This window comes from Mus caroli, chromosome 6, assembly GCF_900094665.2.
Source record: "Mus caroli chromosome 6, CAROLI_EIJ_v1.1, whole genome shotgun sequence".
Taxonomy (NCBI): Eukaryota; Metazoa; Chordata; class Mammalia; order Rodentia; family Muridae; genus Mus; species Mus caroli.
Window position 1 is genome coordinate 110,462,783 of NC_034575.1, and position 23,529 is coordinate 110,486,311.

At 39.7% G+C, this 23,529-nt stretch overlaps 1 protein-coding gene across 3 annotated transcripts in view; it reads left to right on the forward strand.

Annotated features, from left to right (window-relative positions):
• The first annotated feature begins 451 nt into the window (after positions 1-451).
• Positions 452-23,529, forward strand: part of Pparg (peroxisome proliferator activated receptor gamma) — a 129,940-nt gene continuing 106,862 nt past the window's right edge. Inside the window, exons 1-2 of one of the 3 annotated variants that reach the window (XM_021164280.2) lie at positions 452-907; positions 23,145-23,210. The gene's annotated coding sequence lies outside the window, so the exon portion shown is untranslated. Of the gene's footprint in view, positions 908-1,872; positions 1,953-23,144; positions 23,211-23,529 lie in introns of those variants that run through there. The other 2 variants (XM_029478633.1, XM_021164281.2) reach the window with 2 other exon arrangements.

Here is a 23,529-nt window from a genome sequence, read left to right on the forward strand (position 1 = left end):
TCACGTGCATGCACACACAATTGTTTTTATAAAGGAAATTAAATGATTAACATTAAAGTCTGTTGATTAAGGCGTTCACCTTCACAGCATTCTGAGATTAAAAATAAAAATAAAACTAAGATTAAAAAGAAAAAGAAAAAAAGAGAGATCCTAAGTATACTTAAGTCATATAAATATAAATGGTGTGCATATATTATATATATCATACATATGATATATAAAAATATATATTATGTATGATATATATATGGTATATATAAATATATATATATATGATGAAAAGCACATCTAGGAAAAAACCAAACTTCCCCACGACAGTCAGGACATGGACATCGGTCTGAGGGACACGGGACCTTCCTGGGTCGCCTCCCAGTGGCTGTGAGGAGCAAGGCGGCCAGGTAACCAGCGCGCGGCGCCGGGCGCGGGAGGGCCACGCGGGCCTCGTGGACGCCGGCCTCCGGGTGCGGGCGCGGGGCCTCCGGCCTCTCCCTGGCTCCCTGGGCACCGCCCCCGGTCCGGCCGGGTGGCTCGGCTCCGCTCCTCTCGTCCACGGCCGGCCAGGCGGGGCCCGTCGCACTCGGAGCGGCAGCCGCCTGGGGCGCTCGGGTCCGGTCGGCCTCACCGACGCACAGCACCCGCCAAGCCGCCGCCTCAGGTCAGAGTCGCCCCGGGCCACGCGGCCCGCCGGAGGGACGCGGAAGAAGAGACCTGGGGCGCTGCGCTGGGGTATTGGGTCGCGCGCAGCCTGAGGGGACCGAGTGTGACGACAAGGTGACCGGGCTGAGGGGACGGGCTGAGGAGAAGTCACACTCTGACAGGAGCCTGTGAGACCGACAGCCTGACGGGTCTCGGTTGAGGGGACGCGGGCTGAGAAGTCACGTTCTGACAGGACTGTGTGACAGACAAGGTGAGGAGGGTCTCAGCCTGTGGGGTCTGGATCTGACTGGCTAGGTGACTGGGTCTCGGCTGAGGGGAATGAGAAGTCACATTCTGACAGGGCTGTGTAACTGACAGCCTAACCCTGTCTCTACTAGAGGGGATACGGGCTGGAAAGCCACACTCTGACAGGACGGAGAGTGGCCAAGTGACAGAATCTTGACTCAAGGGACCCCGCTGAGGAGAAGTCATACTCTTGACAGGACCGAATGTGACAAACAAGGTGACAGAGTCTGGGTCTGAGGGGATCGCGAGGGCTGAGGAGAAGTCACATAAGAGAAGAGCGAGAGAGTGATAGCGGGGCGGGGTCGCGGACTCAGGGACAGAGTGAGGGGTCTCGGCTGAGGACCGGTCACCCTCCTAGAGAGCCGAGTGTGACTGACAGGGTGACTGTCCTCGCGAGGGGCACCCGCATGGTGCGGAGGGCCACAGTGGCTCCCTGAGAGGGTGCGCAGGCAGGCGCGTGTGTGAGCGCGGAACAGGGTGTCCCCGGCCGCCAAACCCTGACAGGAAAGCCAGGTCTCCAGAACTCCCGCGGGGGGGACCACATTGTGCGGATCCTGGTGACAGACTTAGAGAGGGGCTCGCCAGCAGCCACCGGTCGCCCTGAGGCTCTGGAGGTCGGGGGTGGGGTGGGGAGGAGGATGCGTCCGTGATCACGGAGGCGATTTGGCCCACGGCTCCCTGCCCGGGGCTCGCCAGGTGTGAGGAAAGCGGGGGTCACTGTCGCCAAGGCCCCGCCCCACCAGTGCCCCTCTTCAGTCTAAGGAGGGGGCAAGCACAGGGCCCGGCTCACTGGAGTAGGCAGCCCTCGTGCTGGGGGCGGAAGGTGGGTGTGTGGCTCCCGGTGCTTTATGGCTTGGGATTGGGGAGGAGCCTAAGGTGAGGAGGCAGAAACTGGGAGTAGCCTGGGCTGCTTTTATATAAGGGACGCGAGGAGGTCAAGAAGGGGCCTGGACCTCTGCTGGGGATCCGAAGGCTGCAGCGCTAAATTCTTCTTAACTCCCATTGAGTAGGTGAGTGGCCCCATCGTCATCACGTTTTTTTGTTGGAGGGTGTTGTGAAGTGGCCAAACTGCCCCCAAGTTCTTACACATCAGGATGGTGCGGCTGTGTTCTTGTACTGTTAAGAATCTGCTTTGCTTCTGATGCTAACAGGGGGAAGGTCGTGCCATTTATTTCAGAAGGGAAAAAAGAAAAGTTAAGTTTTCTGTCAGGAAGAGGCTAAAAGTTGTTCCTCTTTAGCAGGATGAAGGACAAAATTTAAAATTAAATGATCATTTGAAAACAAAACCAGATGAACCAAGTTACAGGATAGCTAACAGTTGGAAAGCCTCTTGATTTGGAGTTCATTATTGTAATGTCAACTCTTTATTATCATGCACGAAGCAAATTGTTAACCGGAGTTATTAAATGAATAACTTAGTCTTGGACTTGGGCAGGTCTTCCAAAGATATCAGGTGCTCTGTGGGAGTCTTCCTGTCCATAGCTAAGTGATCAATTGCTGACTAAAAATGTAACTAACTCCAGGTGCTCTATGATTTAAAACCTGGCTAGGGTAGGAACGGATATACGCTATGACTACTCAAAGAGATAGTTCTCTTGCAAGTTTGACAGAAGCGCTCATAGATACTACGAGCATTTGGAGCGGTATTTCAGAAGATTGGGTTTCAACTTTAAAATAAGTTCTCTTATTTATCTTCAACCACATTTGCTCTAAAGTAAATGTCCGAAATATTAATTTTAATATATGAACATTTTAACTCAGTGTCATGCCTTATTTGGAGTGAAGCATATTATAAAGCCCTCGATTTTTATTTTACTGTGTGTTTTGTGTAAATTTGCTCACTCCAGTGCTACTTCATATTTAATTTGCTGAGAACTGTATCTTCAGTGAGAAGATCTAGGGAGCAACTGATGGTCACCTCAAGCTTTTGCAGCTCACTAGGAGGAAAAAGATTGTTGACAGTTTTCTTTTTAAGGAAAAAAAATCTTTTTCATATGTAAAAGTTTCAAACTCTTCAAACTGTTGAAGAACAATGGCGCCGGTGAAGTCTGAAGTTCTTGATGCCTCTAGGCCGAAGAGTTTTTAAATGTTGTTTCCTCGGTTTTTTATATTTAAAAGATTATAAGTTCTTCTAAACACATTAGAACTAAAAGACCTGGAAACATCATACACATCAATATTTAAGACTACTTTGACATTTTTTGTGATAACTATTTTTAATAATTAAGTATATTTCCTTTAAAGGAGCTGGTTTTCCTAACACTCATGTCACTACATCTTTCAGAATCACTTTAACAGAAAAGGGCAAATTACACTTTAAAAAAATCGTATCTTTAGTTTCAAAATCCCTGTGACATTTAAAATTCATATATGAAAAGCATGACTTTAAATTTTTGACGTAGAAATGGATTACTGAGTATGCAAGTGACTGATTTCAGTTAGTAAGTTTTACATATTTAAATAAATGATATTTTTTCACTTTTATGTCTCTGAAAAGAATATGCCATCAGTCTTGTCAAGATCCTTCTGTGTGGGGAAGCTATGTAGAGGCACTGTAAAAACATGTATAAGGATTAGCAATGTATTTAACTTTTTAGATTATGAAGTGGTTGCTAATAGAAGGAAACTTTCATAAAAATTTTGTTAAAGTAATTTTCCCAAAAGTCTGAATATTTTCACAGCTTTCACAGGATCTGTAGGTGCCCGGTGCGTATGGCAAGATATGTTGGCCATTCTAATTTGTGTCTTTCTGCTAAATTTATTGTAATGTGGACTTGAAAATATTCTCTGTGTCATAAAGTGAGGCAAAAATACTGGAAGAATTTTTTTTGCTTTCATAGGATTCCACTAAGTAAATATTGGTAGAAGATTAAAAAAATACTACACTAGTCAAGACAATTTGATTTAAGTCAATAGTATGTAATTTTAAACATATGCACAACCCACAAATTGTCAAAGTGAATTTCTTTCTTGTTTTTCTTATTTTTGTGGCAAATTTCCCTGTTATCCATTACTTAACTTCACTTTCTTAACGCCTAAATACAGCAAAAAGGGCAGCGGCATGATTGCTTACAAAGGTCACTAGAAACGGAATTAAGTTGACCAAAAAAATAGCAAGGCCAATTAAATATTGGTCTCGATACCAAGGGAGCCTCAAATACTATATATTAGTTTCATAGTATATGAGGTTTTTTTTTTTAATTTTTAATTTTTTCCCCTAAGGTTGTTTTTGTCCATTTCTTGTAGTTTTCTCACAATACAGGGGGAGGTCTTGGAGAGTTATACATTATATATTTTAAACTATTATTTAATAAATTATCCAACACAACTGCATTTATAAGGAGATCTCAAACACAATAGGCCATACTTTGGCGAAATGTACGGTTCATGTTAAGATAATATCTACCACTGGTATGGTATATCCTTAAATCATTATCTTAAGACCTAGCTTTATTCTTACTACTTCTCTTCAGTTATACATACATATCAATATTTTAATCAAATATTCTGTTTAGAACATGGATGCATATGCTGCTTAACTACTCCAATTATTATGTTCTTTCTAAGTATGGAAAGTTAGGGAAGCTTAAAGTTATGAGTCTTTGTTTCTATTTGCTTGTCTTGGGTATGGTTTTAAGACTTTTATCAGCAAGCCTGGATTTCCTAAACGATAAGAGCTGGGCCCTGAATTTACCCGAGCTGAGACCTAAAGACAGCCTACCCAGCTATCTAGGTCAGCGCTGACTCGCTCACAAGGCTCACTAGTTTGCTCTCTTACCGCCTCCGAGATAACTGTGAAGAAAGATAAAAATGCCTGTTGTTTTATAGCCAACTCAAGAAAAAAAATTATAGAAATATTCTGTTTTCAGCTTCAAATTATATTCTTTACTGCTGATGATTTGGGACAAAAACAAGCATAACATATTTTTTTCTTCTGTTTTTGTGAGTCCTTCACAGACAAGGGGTCTTTGTGCTTGTACTGAGTTTCCAGGGCGGCAGGCTAGTGCGTTTGTTTGATAAAGCTCTGCTCTTTATGGATTTTTATGGCATACTTTTGAGAGAGTTGAATATGCTATCCAGGGGAAGTTTATTTTTCCAAGCATAGTAGTCTCCTTCAGCTCCATAGTTTACTACCAACACCTAAAAGACTAAATAATCCCTTGTGCTAGTCATTAAAACTGCTTGTTTGTTGCAACAAACAGTAACCCAAATCAGCCTTCTAAAAAGCTTGACAAGTCACTTGTGACTCTTAATAGGCCACTTACTTATTGGCAGACAGCAACTGGACAAGTATATGAATGACACCGCATTTGAAGCCCTCTGTGGATTAACTAATACAGATTATTGTAAGAGACTTCCCTATGTAAGAAATGAACTGGGACTGGATATGGTAACCTGGGCCGATCCCAAGCAGCATCTTGGTGAGCTGCGTGCTCGCCTGATGAGTGGGACGGAAAAAGGCTTATGTATGCACAAGTGATTGTTGGGGAAAATTGCCGTGGGGCTTGAACTGCACGTCCCTGGCAAAACAAACAAACAAATAAAAAACTCAAGACCTGGAATTACCAGGCTCTATCTTGTAGAGGCAGAGATGCAAGGTTGGGCCTATGGAGGCAACGGAAGGCTCAAGCTGGTGCTTATAAGTAGGGGTAAGTGTCTTCGTGGGTTTCCCTTTGGGAGTGGGAGCCCAGATTCTCATTAACTTCTACCCTCTTATTAGCAAGTACTATTGGGGCTTCCTAAGAGTCTTGGCTCTGGTTTCAAGCACCCCCTGAGACCAGGACAGTGACTGAGAAATCTTTTTTGATAGCGTAGAATGGATTTTTCTCCACTGCACTGTTCCGGACACAAAAGAAAGATGTCATCAATCTTTATAACTTGCATTGGTTACAGTAAATTTAAACCTTTCAGGCAGAATTTAAACTAGATAATAGAATAAGGCTTTGTTGCAGTTAATCATTTTTATTTATTTAGGTTTTGGAAGTCAAACCCTGGCCCCTCACATGCAAAGTAGTACTGTTGTACTACTTTGTACAGTAATGCCCCCAGGCTCCTCTTTATTGATTCCGTGCCATATGTTTTGCTTTGAGATACTGGTAATTGAATGCCGATGGCCTTGCATGTGCTGGACAAGTGCTGTATCACCCTTCAACAATTACTGTTTATAAACGTTAGACATGTGTGGTTATTTTGCCTGCATGTTCGTCTGTGTACCACTTTGTCTGGATTCCTAGAGAGGCTGGAAAAGCATTTCCAACCCCCTGGAACTGGCATTACCGATGGCTGTGAGTCATTATGTAGATGCTGGGAATTGAACCTGGGTCCTCTGAAAGAGCAGCAAGTGTTCTTGACTCCTGAGCCATTTCTCTAGCCCTATCTTATTCTCTTTAGAAAATAAGTTCAATGCTATATTTAACTACTTAAAAAAAAAAACCTATAGACTTATCTGGAATTCTAATATGGAGATAAAATGAATTGAAACAAATTGTCTGACCCCTTGGAAGAGTTCAGATTGGCATGGACCTGGGAGTGAGGAGTCCTTTTCAGTTTGCGGCAGATAAGGGCAAGAGTAATGTGAGGGAAGTAGAGAAAAGGGAAACACCCTGAGTAGGAGGGTGTAGGAGTAGAACATACAGATCCCAGTCTTCTCTGCTCTCAGGCACAGGTTGTGTGCTTACCATGTCCTAGGATGTAAGATTAGGTTGGAAGAATCCACTCCTCTCAGGCTCCTAGAATCACTGAAATTCTCAGGTTGCCTCTCACTGCTGTTAGTCTCTCTGACCCTCAAGTAACTTGTAGGGAGAATCTAGCAAAGGGAATAGAGACAAGTTATTCTTTTATCCTGTGTGTTTGAGCAATACATTCTCCTTTATAGGGAGGGCAATAGGGAAACACAGAACTGTGAGACTGAGTGCTGGGGTGAAGAACTGGAAAGAACTCCTTAACCTTGACCCCACCCCTGCAGCTGTCATTCCACCACTAAAAGTGCTGTTGTCATACGAAGGTCTGGAGTCCACTTTAAAGAGCCAGTGTTCTGGGCAGAATTAACTGACCACGTCACTATCAGGACAAAAAAAAGTTTGCTTCCTTGATTTCTTGTTGCCTGAAAACACAGGTCACATTCATGTGGAGTTGGAAAGAGAGAGTAGAAATTACATTTGGTGAATGCCTATAACCACTGCCCTTAGGAGGAGGAAGGACAGGATTGGGGAAGGGAGAGTTGCTCACGCGTGGAGTCGGATAAAGGGGGTTGGTTAAAAGAGGGGAGGGGAAATAAGGTAATATGTGGCCCTTGGCAGCAAAATATACATGAAACCAACCATGTGGACCAGCAGTGAGAAGAAAAGACAAATGAGTTATTCACCATGCATACATATTTTTTCTCATAAAAATCAAGACAAGGACCTAAGAGATGGCTCAGTCGGTCAAAGCTGAACAATCTGAGTTTGGTCCCTAGGACCCACATGGTGGGAGGAAAGAATGGACTCCCGAGGGTCGTCATCTGAACACACACAATAAGTAAATGTAATTTAAAAAACTTAAATCAAGACAGGTTTCGGATGGTCCTCGAACTATTTTTCAGCTCAAAAGAAAACAAACAGTTGTTGTGCAATAGCATTTTACCTAGGAAATGTCATCAAAGCTCAGCGCTGTGAGCTGGCAGTAGTCAAGCACTATGCTATCACCCTACCTCAGGTCCTCTGCTTCCTCCACGATGTCACACGAATCCCCTGCTGTCTTCATGAGTTAGTTCCAGCAGACAGCTAAAGCACCTGCCTAATAGATCACAATGGAGTTTTCAATCACTTCAGTGAGAAAAGAAAATGCCTAAGAAGAAGAAATGATTCTTAATGCTTCATTATGCATTATGTGGCAGATCCACTTCACACATACTCTGCTTTCTTCTCTTTAGACTTAAAATGGTTACAGCAACTCAACGAAGCTCTGCTAGAAACCGAAGCTTGATGGCCTTACTAGTTCTGAGAATCAGATAATTGGTGGGATTTGTTAAGAGTGGCCACCCTCACACCCAGTACTAAGCATACTGCTTACCTGTCATTAGTGTTTACACAACTTTTCAGTTTATGAACCTAACTCTGAGAATCCTGAAACCCCACCCTACTATATATTGTCTCTTTCTTACAGTTGATAATTACCCATGTAAACAAACTTTTGAGTGTGTGGGAAAGTGTATCCATATGCATGTTTTTCTTGTTCTATATACTGGATAAGGTTTATAAAGAGAGAAAACAAACATGTGAATGATATAAATATAAGTGAAGTTGAAACTTCAAAAAATTATTTGCATATGTCAGAATAATTCAGAAAAGTAGAGTACACCCAGGCAAGCATTTGGCAATGGAAGATTGCTACATGTTTCCTTGAAGCATTTGGAATGACTTAGTAACATCCTGATTTTATTTAAAGGCAGTATAATATTTTAAATTTTGGGTTCAGCAGTGTTCAAATTTGCTGGCTGTTAGGACTTTGAAAGTAATAGATGTGAAGTTTCTTGAAGGAAGGTACCAGTGGGCTTTTATTAATCTTCCCATCTCCAGCATATAGCACAGTGATTAGTAGGTATTCAGTAAATTTTTTCTGAAAGAGTAGGGAGGGCTAGGAATGTCGCTCAGTTGGTGGAGTGCTTGCCTAGCATGCTGAACACTCTAGATTCTATTCCAAACACTAACAACTTGGAATCTTAACATCAGGAGGTAGAGGCTGGAAGATCAGAGAGCTTCACCATAGTCCTCAGTACTACACAATGGATCGAGCCAGCCTGCATTTATTAGGCTATACTCTTGTCTGTAGCCTATGTGAAGTTCCTGGCCATATTGCACCTTATTCATAGAATCTCTGGGAACTGTCCTGTAAAACTCGCCATAGCTGGCTTGCTAGATTACTTAGAAAAACTCTGTGCTGTTGTCTGTAAGTTCCTGTCATGGTAGGCCAACTGTTGCTGTAAGGCTAACTGGATCTCTTAGACAGGGTCTCACTGGTTCTTTTTGTCTTTGAGTAGCAGTTAGGAGCCCTGAGTCTCAAAGACTGGATTTTATACAACTACAGATCTAGCCCTGGAAAACAGTTCTATGTTAAGTAAATAAAGCTATTTTCCAATTCCAGTTTTATAAAGGTTGACAATAAGCCCTTCCTAGTGATTTCTAGTAAGAGTTTTGTTTCTTACTCTAAAATTCTGCGATTTGGCCTTTGCAGCCAGGGGTGTGGCTCAGTGCTAGAGGGGTTGTCTAGCATGCAAAGTCCTGCAGACAACACACTATGATTTAGAAGCTGAAGAAATTTGTATTTACGTATCTCTGATGTCACTGTAATTTACTTCAGGCAGCTTAGACAGCAGTTGGGCAATATGTTGCACACGGTAATGCTATACCATCACTTCTGAGGCTTTTTCTGGAGCACCAGAAGATATAGGAAAAGCCAGATACAAGAACTCCATAAAAGCTTTGTTATAAGAACCCATATTTGAACTGGGAATGTTGGTGTACACCTGTAATCCCAGCACTTGAGAGACTGCGGCAGGAGCATTGCATGTTTGAAGCTATCCTGGGCCACAGAGTAAGATCCTATCTAAAAGCCATCCTTGGAGGTGCGGATATTTAGCAACAGAGAAAATAGTTATCTTCTTCGTTTCACTGTGATCCTGATGAGCAAAGATCAAGGCAAAGCATGAGAGTCCTCTAGCTGGACTTCTGAGTTTTTCTCTCTTATACCCAAACTTTGTTTCACACTTAGTTTTGTGTAACATATTAGATTTACCTGTGCAGGTTTCTTTTCATGATTTATTTATTTAGGAAGGAGAAAAAAAATCTTAAAATCCATCTTTTTTTTTAAAAACAGCCTCATCATGTTCAATTATATAAGGTTCAATTTTGCAGATGGCCTGTGACCTTTTTGATCTTTAGTTTGTGCTGTCAAAGACAGCTTCGAAGACAGTTTCTGAAATTACTTTCTCTTAAAGCTCTCCTCTTTTAATTTTTTTCCTTAAAAATATATGTGTGTGCTCTTTGTTTTCTTTCTCTCTCTAAAATGGAGTGACCTCATGTAAGAGTTATTTGGCTTTCTAACTCCTGGCAGAATGTTGAACATGTAATAATAACTAGTCACTGATATAGAAGAAGCCTGTTAAGGTAAGCTTCCCTTATCAAGGAGACCTTGGTGTGAAATATGGTAGAAATTCTGAAGAAAGTGGTGTGAAAATAGCAAGTAGTATGTTTCCCCAAATCCCTGTGAACAATGCAAAAATCACATATATTTACACTTATGAGTGCATACATGCAAAGTACATGCATACATGCAAAGTACAGTAATAGCCCTTGGACTTTTCTTTTTTCCCCCCTGTTCTAGAAGTTCCAGAAGGAATTGACCTAGGTTATATATTGTTCCTGTTACTTTCTTTGTGAATATATATGTATATATATATATGCACATATATATATGTGTGTGTGTGTATTTCAGATATATATCTGAATTCATAATCAATATATATGTGTGTGTTGTGTATTACATACATATGTACATGTATGTATGTATGTATCTTGTATTGGTCTTGTGGCTCAAAATACCCCTTCCATCTTAAAGTATTAAAATGTCTTCTAGAAGTTTTATGTCGGTGATACTAAATCTTTTTTTCTTCCCTCTCAAGTTCCTGCTGATTTAGTCCTTAATGTCAGCCAATATGAACTATAGCTAACAAGACTTCAATTTCTAGGTCTTAGAATCTTGTGGTAGGACAGCCTTAAAGTGCTGACACTTCAAAGAGTAAACCCACCAAAGGATTTTCTGTGGAGGGATGCAGTATGAGACATCAAATCCTGAGCATCAAACATGCTAGGTAAACTGTTCACCACTGAGCCACCACCTTAGCCCCCTAGCCTGTGTAGAATGACCATTCCCTAACCAAGTTATTATAACTATTCCATATTTCTGGATTCATAAATTGCCCTTACCAATTTTCTTTGGTATTTAAAATGACATAAATGTTTCATTGACTACTTAGAAATAAATTCTGAACATGAATAAGGGCAGTACGCAAGGAAAACACATTTAAAAGGCACTTATGTGAAATCAAATAGAATATATTCTTGCCCACACAAAGTGCTGTAGAATATTGAGGGAACATCAATTTAGGCATAAACAAAACTTCCAGAGTTGGCAGATGTGGCCAGTGTATTTACTGTATCCTGCAAACTGCACCCTTGTTGAGTGACCACTGACTTTACAAACCCTGTATCTTTGCATTGAGATTAAAACCTGTTTTCTGAAAACACAGCCACATGAATGGTGAAGCTGGGGTTTAGGAGGTAAAGATCACAATGTACCAACTACAAACCTGGATCTAGCACTGGGCAGTTAAAGACCCTGTTTTTGTCAGAGATGTGAAGTAACAGTGATTGAACATATAGCATATTGGCATGACCAGCCACATAACCTATTCCATGTGTTCTCTGTGCTTCTCAGAACAGTCTCCAACCTAGCAAATATGTACAGATGACTCATTTGGTTTTGATATGGCTATAAAGCTTTAAAAAGCGGCATGCATAGACAGGATTTACCCCGACCACCAGCTTTTGAGCTTTTGAATTCAGAGTATTCAAACTGTTCTTAATCTTCGCCTAAAGGACAGAAGTGAAAGACCCACTTACTCTGAAACATAATCTGATAGTCTATCTTCTGTATCACAAATTACGTTTGCTGATTTTGGGGGGGGGGTGTCATTTCTCTTTATTTTCATGTTTCTGTCATGTATTATTAGAGTATAGTGATATGTATTATAGCTCTTGACCTTTTTTTTTTTTAACCTATCTATGCAATGTATACCTTCCTTAGTCCCGGCCTGCAGCAGGGGACTGGTGCATCCTAAGTATTTTATATGTACTTTTAAATTTGACTTTAAGAACAAGTATGTGCATTTTCAGCATAATTTATACATGATTCTTAATATTACTACTCCCCAAATTTTTAGGAGAATCCCTAAAATTTTGGTTTATTTAATATTAACACATTCTGTGTAACATTTTTAGGACATATGGAATTAACATCAGAAGAAAATTTTATTCTGCTCACCCTGATACTCTAGAGCAGGTAAAGTGAGACATGAGAAAAGGAGAAATGATAATTATAGACTTTGGCATTTTGCATTAGCTCATTCAGTAGTCCTGGTCAGAGGAACAGGCTCCATAATGGCCTGGGGGCCTGAGCCCTGTTTTTACATTCCTCTTTGTCGACTCTCAACAGCAACTGTGACAAATTCTGTGCAGTACTACAGCTGGAAATGGTTTGTAACAAAGCACAACACAAATGTTGCTGAGACTTCTATCCATGCATCATGTAAGACTGATTCCCTTTCATGCATTTGCCAGGTTAGATAAAGCACCATCAGATTTTTTTACCTACCCACTGGTTTATAATAGTTCTTTTCTCAACAGGGTTTCTCTGTGTAACCCTGGCTTGGAATTCACTCTGTACACTATGCTGACTTCAAACTCAAAGATCTGCCTGCATCTGCTTCCTGAGTAAAGGGCTCAAAGCTGTATGCCAACGTGCCCATCTTTTAATAGATGGTACTTTAATTGCTCAGCTATTTCATGTATTAGCCACAAGTATTACCATCATGGTTATTTAATAGTTAATATTTTCCAAGAAAGATCTGTATTTATGAACAACTTCAAAGTATCAGAATGAGAAACTGATTTGCATATAAAAGCAAATACAAAAGATGAGCCTCTTTAAAAGATGCTTTGTGACATCTCTGGACACCCAATTCTTCCTGGTAGGCCTTCATCTGTAGATGTTGAATGAAGGTAGGAGTCTGTTTGCTAAAGATGAATACAGGGAACCTGCACCTTCTCTGCCCTTGGGCAACCTGCCATTTTCCTCCCATTCTCACACCTGCTCAGCTACTAGGGCAAAGAAACACTGGCTAGACATGCGCAGACCCTTTGCTTCCTGAGAAAGAGCACACCGGGAAGGATAACGAGCTCAAGGAGGTTTGAGATGTGCTCTCATTGAATATCCAAACCTCAGTTTCATTTTAGTACTCTTTCATGTCTTGCTGCACACAGGGAATTAAACCCCTCCACACAAACAATTAAATTGTTTGGCTAGGCTCTTGACTCAGAGAAAGATAGAATACCTTAGCTAGGAGCCTTGAATCCACCTAAGTCCAAAAAGGGTACAGTTGAAATGGTTAACCAACAACCCATCGCAACATGATGATTCAAGGCTGAAAATGAGTGTAACTGAAATCAAAGGAGGGAGGGAGTAGCTGGGGAAAGCCCTGCAGAGGAGAGTTCAGAAGTTCAAGAATTAAGAGGGTAGCCTGATTGAAAACCAATACAAACAGGTACAGAGAAAGAATCAACAAAGGAGCCAAACAGAGTAAGTCATTTTACAAAGAACTAGGTTTCCTTTGGTGAAACTTCAGTTTTGGAGCTAGGTAGAGGGAGATTTAGAGCTGCTTTTCTTTCTTTTGGATGCAGTATTGAGACTCAAACCCAGGCCCAGGCCTATGCTAGGCAAGCAGCTGACTGCCAAGCTACGAGGCCATCCCTGACTGCACGGCTTTTCCAGTGTTCTGGTCTGACCACTGCACATTGTATACATGTATTGGAAATATTACTCTGTACCCTACACTGTATACAACCATTATGTATTGACTGAAAACAAAATATAAAAGTATATACTACACATTATATAGTATTATATGATATATAACAATATTACATGTATTAATAGTATCATATACCCTGAAATGGATAATTTTATGTCTCCTCAAAAATTAATGTTCATGATTTGAGATAGTCAAAGAGAAAAAGAAAAGAATCTCCAGTGTAAGAAAACCAAGTCTTGAATAGTGACTAAACACAACCCCAGGGGCCTCCACATGAACCAACTGGAGACAGAGAATACAGCACCAGAGAATGAACAGTCAGAAACAGGGATGGAAATTTAGATTTCAGACTGATGATAAATGTCTGGACTGCAGAGGCAGGAGTATGGGCTTTGTCTTAGCAGTGAGGAGATTCCAGATCTTAAGAAGTTAGAGATGATTTAGTCAGAAGATTAACCTGGCAGCTGCGTGCAGAGAAAGCCACCAGGTAGCTGTTAGGAGAACTGGACATATGTGTGGCACATCTGTAGGAATGAAGACAAAACCCCACTGAGCTCTTAGGCAAAGTCATAGTCTACACACCAATACACACTGACCTGGATCAAGGGGAGGAGAGCTTTGAGGTGACGTTGTCATAAAATTCAAGCGTATGATTTGACCTTTCATAAACGTAGCTATAGTATACTGCAGAGAAAATGCCCTTCACCTCAAATTCGGTGCACACTGTCTTGAAGAAAAAACTATTCTGGGACTTGCCATAGATTTTAGGGTACCCTCTCTGTATATCACTTTATATATTGGACACAGAGCTATAATAGTAAGCAAGGCAGAGCTAGCCCCTTTCTTTATGGAACTGTCACATAGCCTTTATTTATCAAATGGTAGCGAGACATTAAAGAGAGTCATAGTTTAACTCAGTGTAAGTAAAGAATTGTAATACCTATAGCTGTCCAGCAGTGGCAAAGGCTGCCACAGGCAGAAAATGCTCTGTCATTAGAGCCCAGGAGAGTCTTTAAGATGGCTTCCCTTACTGAGGAGAAATGAACTAGGCAACTTGTAAGTTCCCACCTAAACCTGAGGTGCCAAGGTTTTCTTTCTGTGCTGGTAAGCTAGTAGAACATACTTCCTTCATAATTAGCTACTTTGGAACATTAGCATACGCTAAATTTTTAGCTTTTTCATCAGTACTTGTAAATAAGCTTATGTAAATATATGTGCAAATTAGATTTTTTTTAAAATGTATTCTATACTTAGTTTCACAATTAGATTATGTGTGTGTGTGTGTTTTGCTGGGAACTGAAACCAGGCCCTCCTATACGCTAAGCACATGCTATACCAATGAGCCACACACACCCACACTCTGTAGTTCTCCAATTCTTTTTAAGGAAACTATTATTTTCCAATGCTTTCTCAGCCGTTCATTTATTTCCAATTTTAATATTTATAGTAAGTTCCTCTTTCACGTGATGTTTTTCACAAGTAATGCAAATTTCTACAGAAGTGAGTTACGTAAATCTAAGTCAAGATGCTGACCTTTAAATCATTTGTTTTTAACTCCTGTGATGTAATGTCATGATTGAATAAGACCTTATGTGACTACCCACTTGGAGATAACTTTGGGGTGCCATTTTTTTTCATTTAAAAAAAAAACAGTCAGTTCTTTGGGCATTTCATACAATGAGTTTTGATCATATTCACTCCCTAGCTCTTCCCAGATCCACTTCTCCTTTGCTACCCACCCAACTCTGTGTCTTTTTTTTTTTATTTTTAACACATCAAGTCCCGTTTGTACTGCCTATATCCTCCTACTGGAGCTTGGTAGACCTACCAGGGACCATACTCTTAAAAAGAAACTGACCCTTCCTCTCCCAGCTTCAACAGGTCCTTAGCTAAGGGTAGGACTTTGTGCCTATCTCCCTTTTCCATGCTGGAGTGGGATGCTATTTTGATGCATGAAAATAGATAGCTTCATTATTTAGCCTATTTGACTTAGTTATGATAAACATCAAACTATTTCTGTCAACACCTAGTAACTAGTCTTAGTACTGATTAGTTGCATTTCATAGCTTTATAACCTTTAGACTCATATGTAGGGGTGATATCTTTAGTGTATTGTCTTAAATGCTGGAATGTCTGAACCCAGATGAGGGCCATTCTTTTCATAGGGATGATTTTAGTGCTTTTAATAACAAATAACAGGTTATCTGAAGAAGAAAAAAGTAATTTCATTTCTTCTCTAGTAAAATACCTTGTTAAAAGTTGGCCCCTCCCCCTTTATGGTGTATGAATAAAACAGATCATGCTTTTCACCAAAATGCATATAAAATTTTTGACATGTACCTAGAATATTACCTAATATATAGTAAGCACTCAGATATTTATTGAACGTTATTTAGCTATATTAAATGATGTATATCAGACATCTCAAGTAAAAAATTCATGTCTGAATGGGCATAGTGGTGGGGAGTTCCAGTTTTGAGAAAAGCTAAGGCACTTTCCTTAGGTGATAGTTAGGTATAATTACCAATGTGAAAGTTCAAGTTAAATAGTTTTGGTAGCATATTTAATTTCTATGTGATATTTAATATGCCAGTGACAACTAATTCTGGTGGCTAAGTACAAAGTGAATAGCTTAACCTGAACATGCGCATCATTACCACGGAATGGCCAGAGCCTCTGGGCCTGTTCTCCCTGTCTGTTGCCTTCCCTTCTGCCCGCTTTCCTTCCTTCCTTTGTTCCCTTTCTTTCTACTTTGTATCCCTCTCTTATTCCCCTCCTCCCTCCTTCCTTCTCTTTTCCTCTCACTTCTTACAGTAGCTCTGGCTATTAGTTTCCTGCCCTGAGGTTTACATTCCTGATGCTTCTTATCTTTTCTTTTCTGGGGTTTTACAACTACTTCTCTTCTGAACATTCTCCCTTTGCACTTCAGTTTCTCAGTGCCTATTATTAGCTCTTCCCTTGGTCGAGACCCTGACTAGTGCATGAAAGCAATGTGTGCTTTTAATCTACTAAACAAAAGATAAAAATTGGGATACCTTTATTCTGAAATTCTTGCTGCTCTTTCTGACAGAATGTGGTTTCCAGCGATTGGTTTCCAAATGGGATTTTTAAGTGTCAAATCACTAATTCTCAAACTACCTGAAAGAGATCAATATGCCTAGACTGATGTCTTAGGGTTTTTATTGCTGTGATGAAACACCATGACCAAAAAGCAAGTTGGGAGAAGAAAGGGTTTATTTAGCTAACACTTCCACAGCACTGTTCATTGAAGGAAGCCAGGACTGGATTCTGGAGGCAGGAACTGATGCAGAGGCCATGGAGGGGTACTGCTTACTAACTTGCTTCCCCTGGCTTTCTCAACCTCCTTTCTTACAGGACTTAGGACCACCAGCCTATGGAAGGTACTACCCACCATGAGCTAGACCCTCCCACATTGATCACTAATTGAGAAATGCCTTATAGTTGGATCTTATGGAAACATTTTCTCCCTTGAGGCTCCTTCCTCTCTGATGACTCTAGATTGTGACAAGTTGACATAAAACAAGCCAGTACACCTGCATATGCTTATAAGTACAGTAGCTTGTTGAGGTAACTCCCGACTGTCTCTAACAACATTCATTTCTAACCTCTTTTTCCAAATAGCATCTGTGCTGTTCTCAAGCCATTGATTTCTGGTTGTGTCTTCCTTTACATGTGCAGTTACACAAGAGAGTCTGTCATGTTCATCCTGTAGCTCCTTGTGTAGAGTGCTAGTAATAAATAGCAGATGCTTAGTAGATAACTGCTACTTTACTATTTCACACTCACAGTCTGATTCTATCCCCCAGTCCTCAATGGCTCTCATAACTTTCTTGTGTAAAATTACTCATTAGGGCAACTTAGTTTGTAAATTATTTATGAATGAAAGTCTGTGATTTCCTGTTTAGAACATGGTTTGTTTGGTTTTTTTTAACCATTCATCATCATGCTTAGTCTATCACGTAGCTTAAATCCTTAGTCAAAATGTCACTTAACAGCTTGGCGTGGTGGCACACGCCTTTAATCCCAGCACTTGGGAGGCAGAGGCAGGTGGATTTCTGAGTTCGAGGCCAGCCTGGTCTACAAAGTGAGTTCATGGACAGCCAGGGCTATACAGAGAAACCCTGTCTCAAAAAACAAAAAAAAAATGTCACTTAACCATCTTGCTTAAGGACTTTTTCTTAAGTAACTTAAGCACCAAAAAGATAAGCTAGTTACTGAGAGTTATTATTAATATTTATTGATCAATAAATTTTGTTTCAGGCTCTGTTTAAGCACATTGATACACTATCTTATTTTATTCTTCCAACATTCATATATTGTATATAATTCTAAGGCTATACACTGGGATGGGATGTAGTTCAGTTGACAGAATACTTGTCTAGCATGCAGAACACCATGGGTTCCATCCCCAGAACTGCATACATTAAGAATAGTGGCACATGTCTATATCTTAGTCCTTGGGAAAACTAGAAACCCAAGGTTACCCTGGGCTACACAGTGAGTTTAAGGTTAATCTGACCTACAGGAGACCCTGTCTCAAAAGAAGGTGGGTGCATGTTGTATATTTCATGAATTATTCAGGTCAGTGAAGAAATAAAAACAGAGACAACCTAATCTGCCAAATAAGAAAAGTAGCATTTGAACCCAAGCAATTTTAACCAGCCACCAATTCCTGCACAAGAGCCTAGTTTTATAGTATCTGTGTTACCAGAGAATGAAATATCTATAGCCACACACCCCCAACTACCATGCCTGTGTAACAATTAGATGTGTACAGGTATATCCACATTCAGATGTTATGTGGGCTAGTTGTTCTTCATGGTAAATCAATTTAGTGTGTGGCAGTGACTTAAAAATACATTGTCTTTGTGCTGTTTGTGACAAGGCAAATGAGATCACTAAATCTTTGATGTTTATTCAGAAGTTCTACTATTTATTAAAAGCAATCACTGGGGCAAGACAACCAACCGCTGTTAAAAAGGCTTTCTCTGCTTGGCATTGATGTTGTATGCCTTTAATCCCAGTACTCAGAGGCAGAGACAGGTGAATGTCTGCATTGAAGACCAGCCTGGTCTACAGAGTGAATTCTAGGGCAGTCAGGGCCACACAGAGAAACCCTGTCTCAAGAAAAGAAAAGAAAAGAAAAGAAAAGAAAAGAAAAGAAAAGAAAAGAAAAGAAAAGAAAAGAAAAGAAAAGAAAAGAAAAAAAAGAAGAAGCAAAAGCCTCTCCCCCTCACCCTTTCCCCTCTGCTCTTTAATACAAATAAAATAATTTTATTTGCTTATCTGAGGATATAACAGCCAGATAAATAGTACATTTTATAAGTTTTCTATAAAAATCTAAGGAAGATTTTTTAACTGACATTGGTTGAGCTACCACTCTAATAGAATCAGTCTTCATGGTCAGAGGGGATAGGGCATGGAAAAGCTCAGTGAGTTTGTATCCATAGGAACTGGCTCCAAGATCTATATGAAATGTATTGTTTGCATATAACCTAGCCATTTTGCTTCAAGTTGCCTTCAGATGACTTATTATACCTAATACAGCATAAATGCCAGAGAAATTGTTATACTGTGTTGTTTGGGGACTAATAACAAGACAAGGTTGTTACCTGCTCAGTATAGCCAGAGTACTTTTAGAATATTTATTTGTGATTATCGTGGCTACATATGACACATTGAGTTTGGGCAACAAATGACACAGCAGGGGTGTGGACCTCAGAGGATGGCTTGTAGAGTTGGTCTCTCTTTCTACCTTTACGTGAACTACAAGGGCTGAATTCAAGTCATCAAATACTTTACATGCTGAGCAACAGTACCTTCCTGTTAATGTAGGTTTTAAAAAAATATTTTTACTGTGTAGTTGGATACATCCTCAGACATGGAGGAATGGCTACATTTTAGTTTGGAATAAAAATTACTAATTTGTGTATATTTGCCTACTTCCTACCTCTCCCCAGTAGACTGTGATAGACATTGTATGATGAAATAAGAGCACTCTCCATACCTTTAAGAAAAGATACAGCTCAGCTTGCAATTCATGCATGAACTCCTAGGGTCACACACACACATTCATACAAACATGCATGCACACGCACACACAGACACTCACACACACAATCTTCCCATGTCAGGAGCTATGGCTGAAGAATTAGAAACTACATATTAGTAGACATTCCACATTCAAGAATAGAAAGAAGGAAGCCAATAAACCTGTAGAGGGCAATAGTAGAAAATCTCAGAAAGAACAGGTGTAAGAGGCTAAGAAGTATCTGGAAGGCAGGAGAGGGCAGTAGTATGCAGGAGCCCACTCAGATCAGCTTGTAGCTCCTTAATTGTAAAATCTCAGGGGTTTACAATTGTTAGAGATGATTAGTAAGTATTCAATTATGTGAACTTATAAGCAGACAGGATATGCTAAATACAAGAGCAACAGACACACAAAAAAGTATATTTCCTAGCTCTTACATTGCTGAGATTTGTTGTCTCATTGTGTGTCTGTGTGGTGGACATCCTACCTCAGAGGCATCATCTTTGGAACTTGAAATCCTTGTCTCATAAATCCAGAAACCAGAGCATTTTCTTCATGTCAGAGGGACTAATTAAGCATTTTTTTAGCACATCAGTGGAAAACAGAAATCAAGAAGTCTAATGAAGCTGCTGGTAACTAGTTTCGGTAGAAAGATGTGTGTCATCACTCCAGTACAATGTACAGAGGAACAGAAAAATGGCAAGTGATGAATCCAGTGTTCAGTGAAGTTGCTGTTTATAATATTGTTATTGAATTGTAAAGCTTGCAGAGTATTTACATCTTAATGTCTTCTATAAACCTCCAATACACACTAAACACACACATACACACACACACACACACACAAACACACAAACACACATTTATTTTCTAGTGAAACCTTTCCTGTTGGAAAAGGAACTGGTTATTTATAGACTGTACCTCAGGAAATGCACTGTCATATTTCATAATTAGGACCATATTAGTTGTAAGTTTAAGACAGATTGTTGCTATTAAACTTTCTTAGTTTTAAAAAGAAATGTCACAAACAGGTCCTTGAGCATACTAGGCAAGTATTGTACCACTAAGCTACAACCCAAGCCCAAAGGTAGAACTATGTAGAGTACTGGTTTTTGTATGTTCTGGAATAATCATATGGCTTGTTTTAAAATTTTTTCTAATGCCTTATATGTATTTATCAAATTTTGGCATTAAATTGCCTTTCCTTTTCTGAGATAAGTTCTATTTGATCACAGTAGTTTATTTTTCAAGCATATGATTTAATTAATTAGTTTTACTTATAGTTTTAATTTTATATTAATAAATAGGACTGACATTTTTCAATATATGTGTGTGTATGTGTATCTGTGTGTGTGTGTGTGTGTGTGTGTGTGTGTGTGTGTGTGTGTGTGTGTGGCACATGCACATGGTAAAGGTTAGAGGACAACTTGTGGAATCTGGCTCTCTCTTTTCACCATAGGATTCTGATAGCACAGGCCATCAGTCTTACCAGAAAACTCTCCCATTCAGCCATTTCAGTAGCCCACCCACTCCTTTTTTAAATGTTTTCTTTTGTGGAGGAGGAAAAGGGTCACATTTTTGTATCAATATTATACTTAAATAATTAGTTTTGTCATAGGTTGTCTTTTTTTTTATAAGACATCTCTTTCTGCAGCATTTTAAAAGAACTCTTACAAAATTACCTTTGGGGAGCAGTTTTGTTTTGTTCAGCAATGATGGACATTGAACCCAAGGTCTTTTTGGTGGCAGGCAACTGGTCTATCAATGCATTATACTTGGAATCCTTTGGGGATATAATTCCTAGATAAGTTCTCAATGATTTCCTTTTTTACCCCAATCCCCATCTCTTGGGTCAATTTTCACTGTTCGTTCCATTTCAGGCAAATTAATCTGAATAAATTGCTGTTGGAATGCATTAATATCTACTGTGGTGTGTAGAAAGTCCTATTTCAGGACTTCTTATGTAAAGTAGTTGAATAAGTAGGCAAATATAGCCTGGTCTACTGTGAACTTTGTGTCTCTGGGTTTTAGAGATTGTAAATAGATTGATCATCCAATGAACATAAAATAAACATAGAATATGAGTAGCTAGATACACTATCCTCAGACTGTCTCTGTCCTGGGACATCTTGTGTCTGTAGACTATGTCTTGAAGACACAGAACAGCCTGAGTGAATCCAGGGAGTGGGATAGGGTATGCATGATGTTAGGAATTCTGCCTGCCTCCAGAAATAATATTAGCTGACTTTTTTTAAAAAGTCATAGTAGTGATCTCTTATAGATAAAGCAGTTTCCCATACATTAAACATGCAAGATATAGTAAGCAGTTTGGCTGTGGATGCTGCTTTCACTGTTGACTAGCAACTTTGAATGTTTATGTAAATCATTATGATGGAGGTCAACAGTCACAACCAAAGCATACAGGCAGAAAGTGCTGACAAATTAGCTCTTCCTGTAGAGACTGCCCTGTTCTGAGAACAGAACTACAGTTTACTATTGGTACTGAGATGGCATTAAAACTCTCCATTTCCAAGCAGCAGTATTGCACAGTGATGGGGGATACCAACAAGCAAAGCTCACTGGCTGTAGCTCATGTTCTTTCATGTTAGAAATAACAGAATGAGAAAACCGATCATCTTCATGATGTAACATTTTACACCATGCACCATGTAGCAGTTTCTGTCAGTTCCAAGAAGTCAAAAGAGTGAGTGTTGGAGTTTTGTGTGTGTCAGACTGTGCAGAATGTTGGGTCTGCATGCTCTCTGGCCCTCCTGATAAAAGCTTTTGGCACCGGATGCTGTTTTGTCTTTACAGAATGTCCTATTCTGGGCTCCCTGAGCCCTTTTAAGAGACAAGGATGTGAATCATTATTTAGACAATCTGCTCCCTGGACCTTCCTCTGAAAAGTTTGCTTAGTCTGTTGTGTACTGCATCTCCCATGCCCAATCAGGCTGCGGGCTCTACTGTATCTTAGAATTCCCCAGTATGTAGCTTCCAGATGAACTGAAATTTCAGTAAACATCAACTTCCCAATGTATAACTCTCATCAAACTGGCATCAGACACCCTCTGACTGGAGATGGATAGCAGGCCTTCTGATGTGTAAGCCACACCCAGATCTCTCAGCTCCCTATCTTTTGAGGTTGCTAATCCCTTTAAAGATCTAGGTTTTCCTAAGTCTGAATGCTGATATAATTATTATTAACCTTATACTAAAAATGGGTATAATAGAGTTTTGCATCAAGTCAGTGACCCTACAGGTAAAACAAGAGAAGTGGATCAAACAGCTATCTGTTTCTTTTATGCAACTATTCTGATGAGAGTTTTGGGAACTGTGTGATCCATGATTAGCCATTTAATGGTGTGTTGGTTATTTCTAGAGAATATAAAGTTTTATATGCTCAGGGAAAGCAAATAATGGGGATGAAAATTAATGTGTATATTTGCATTTTGGCAGATTGGAATGTCTGAGAATTTAGAAAATCAACAAATTTTCAAAATATTTTTCTCTTTAATTATTCAGATTTGAAAGAAGCGGTGAACCACTGATATCCAAGGACATTTTTAAAAACAAGACTACCCTTTACTGGTATGTACAGCAGAATAAATTATATTAATATAATTAATCAGTTATATTAAAATGTATTTTTAATTTTTTTAACTGCTGCAACACTTTCTCCTACATAATTTGCCAGTTAGTTGGGTTCATAATAACATACTTGACTAAGACAAAACAAAGATAGGAAAATGGCCTAGTAGTTGCATTATAATACAAATCTTTAAAAATAACCTTCTTATTTTCATACCCAAGTAATGACTCCAAGTGCATTCTTTCAGATTCTTATACTTATGACTGAAGGTAGATAAATATATCTTTTTTTTTTTTTTTTTTTTTTTTTTTTTTTTTT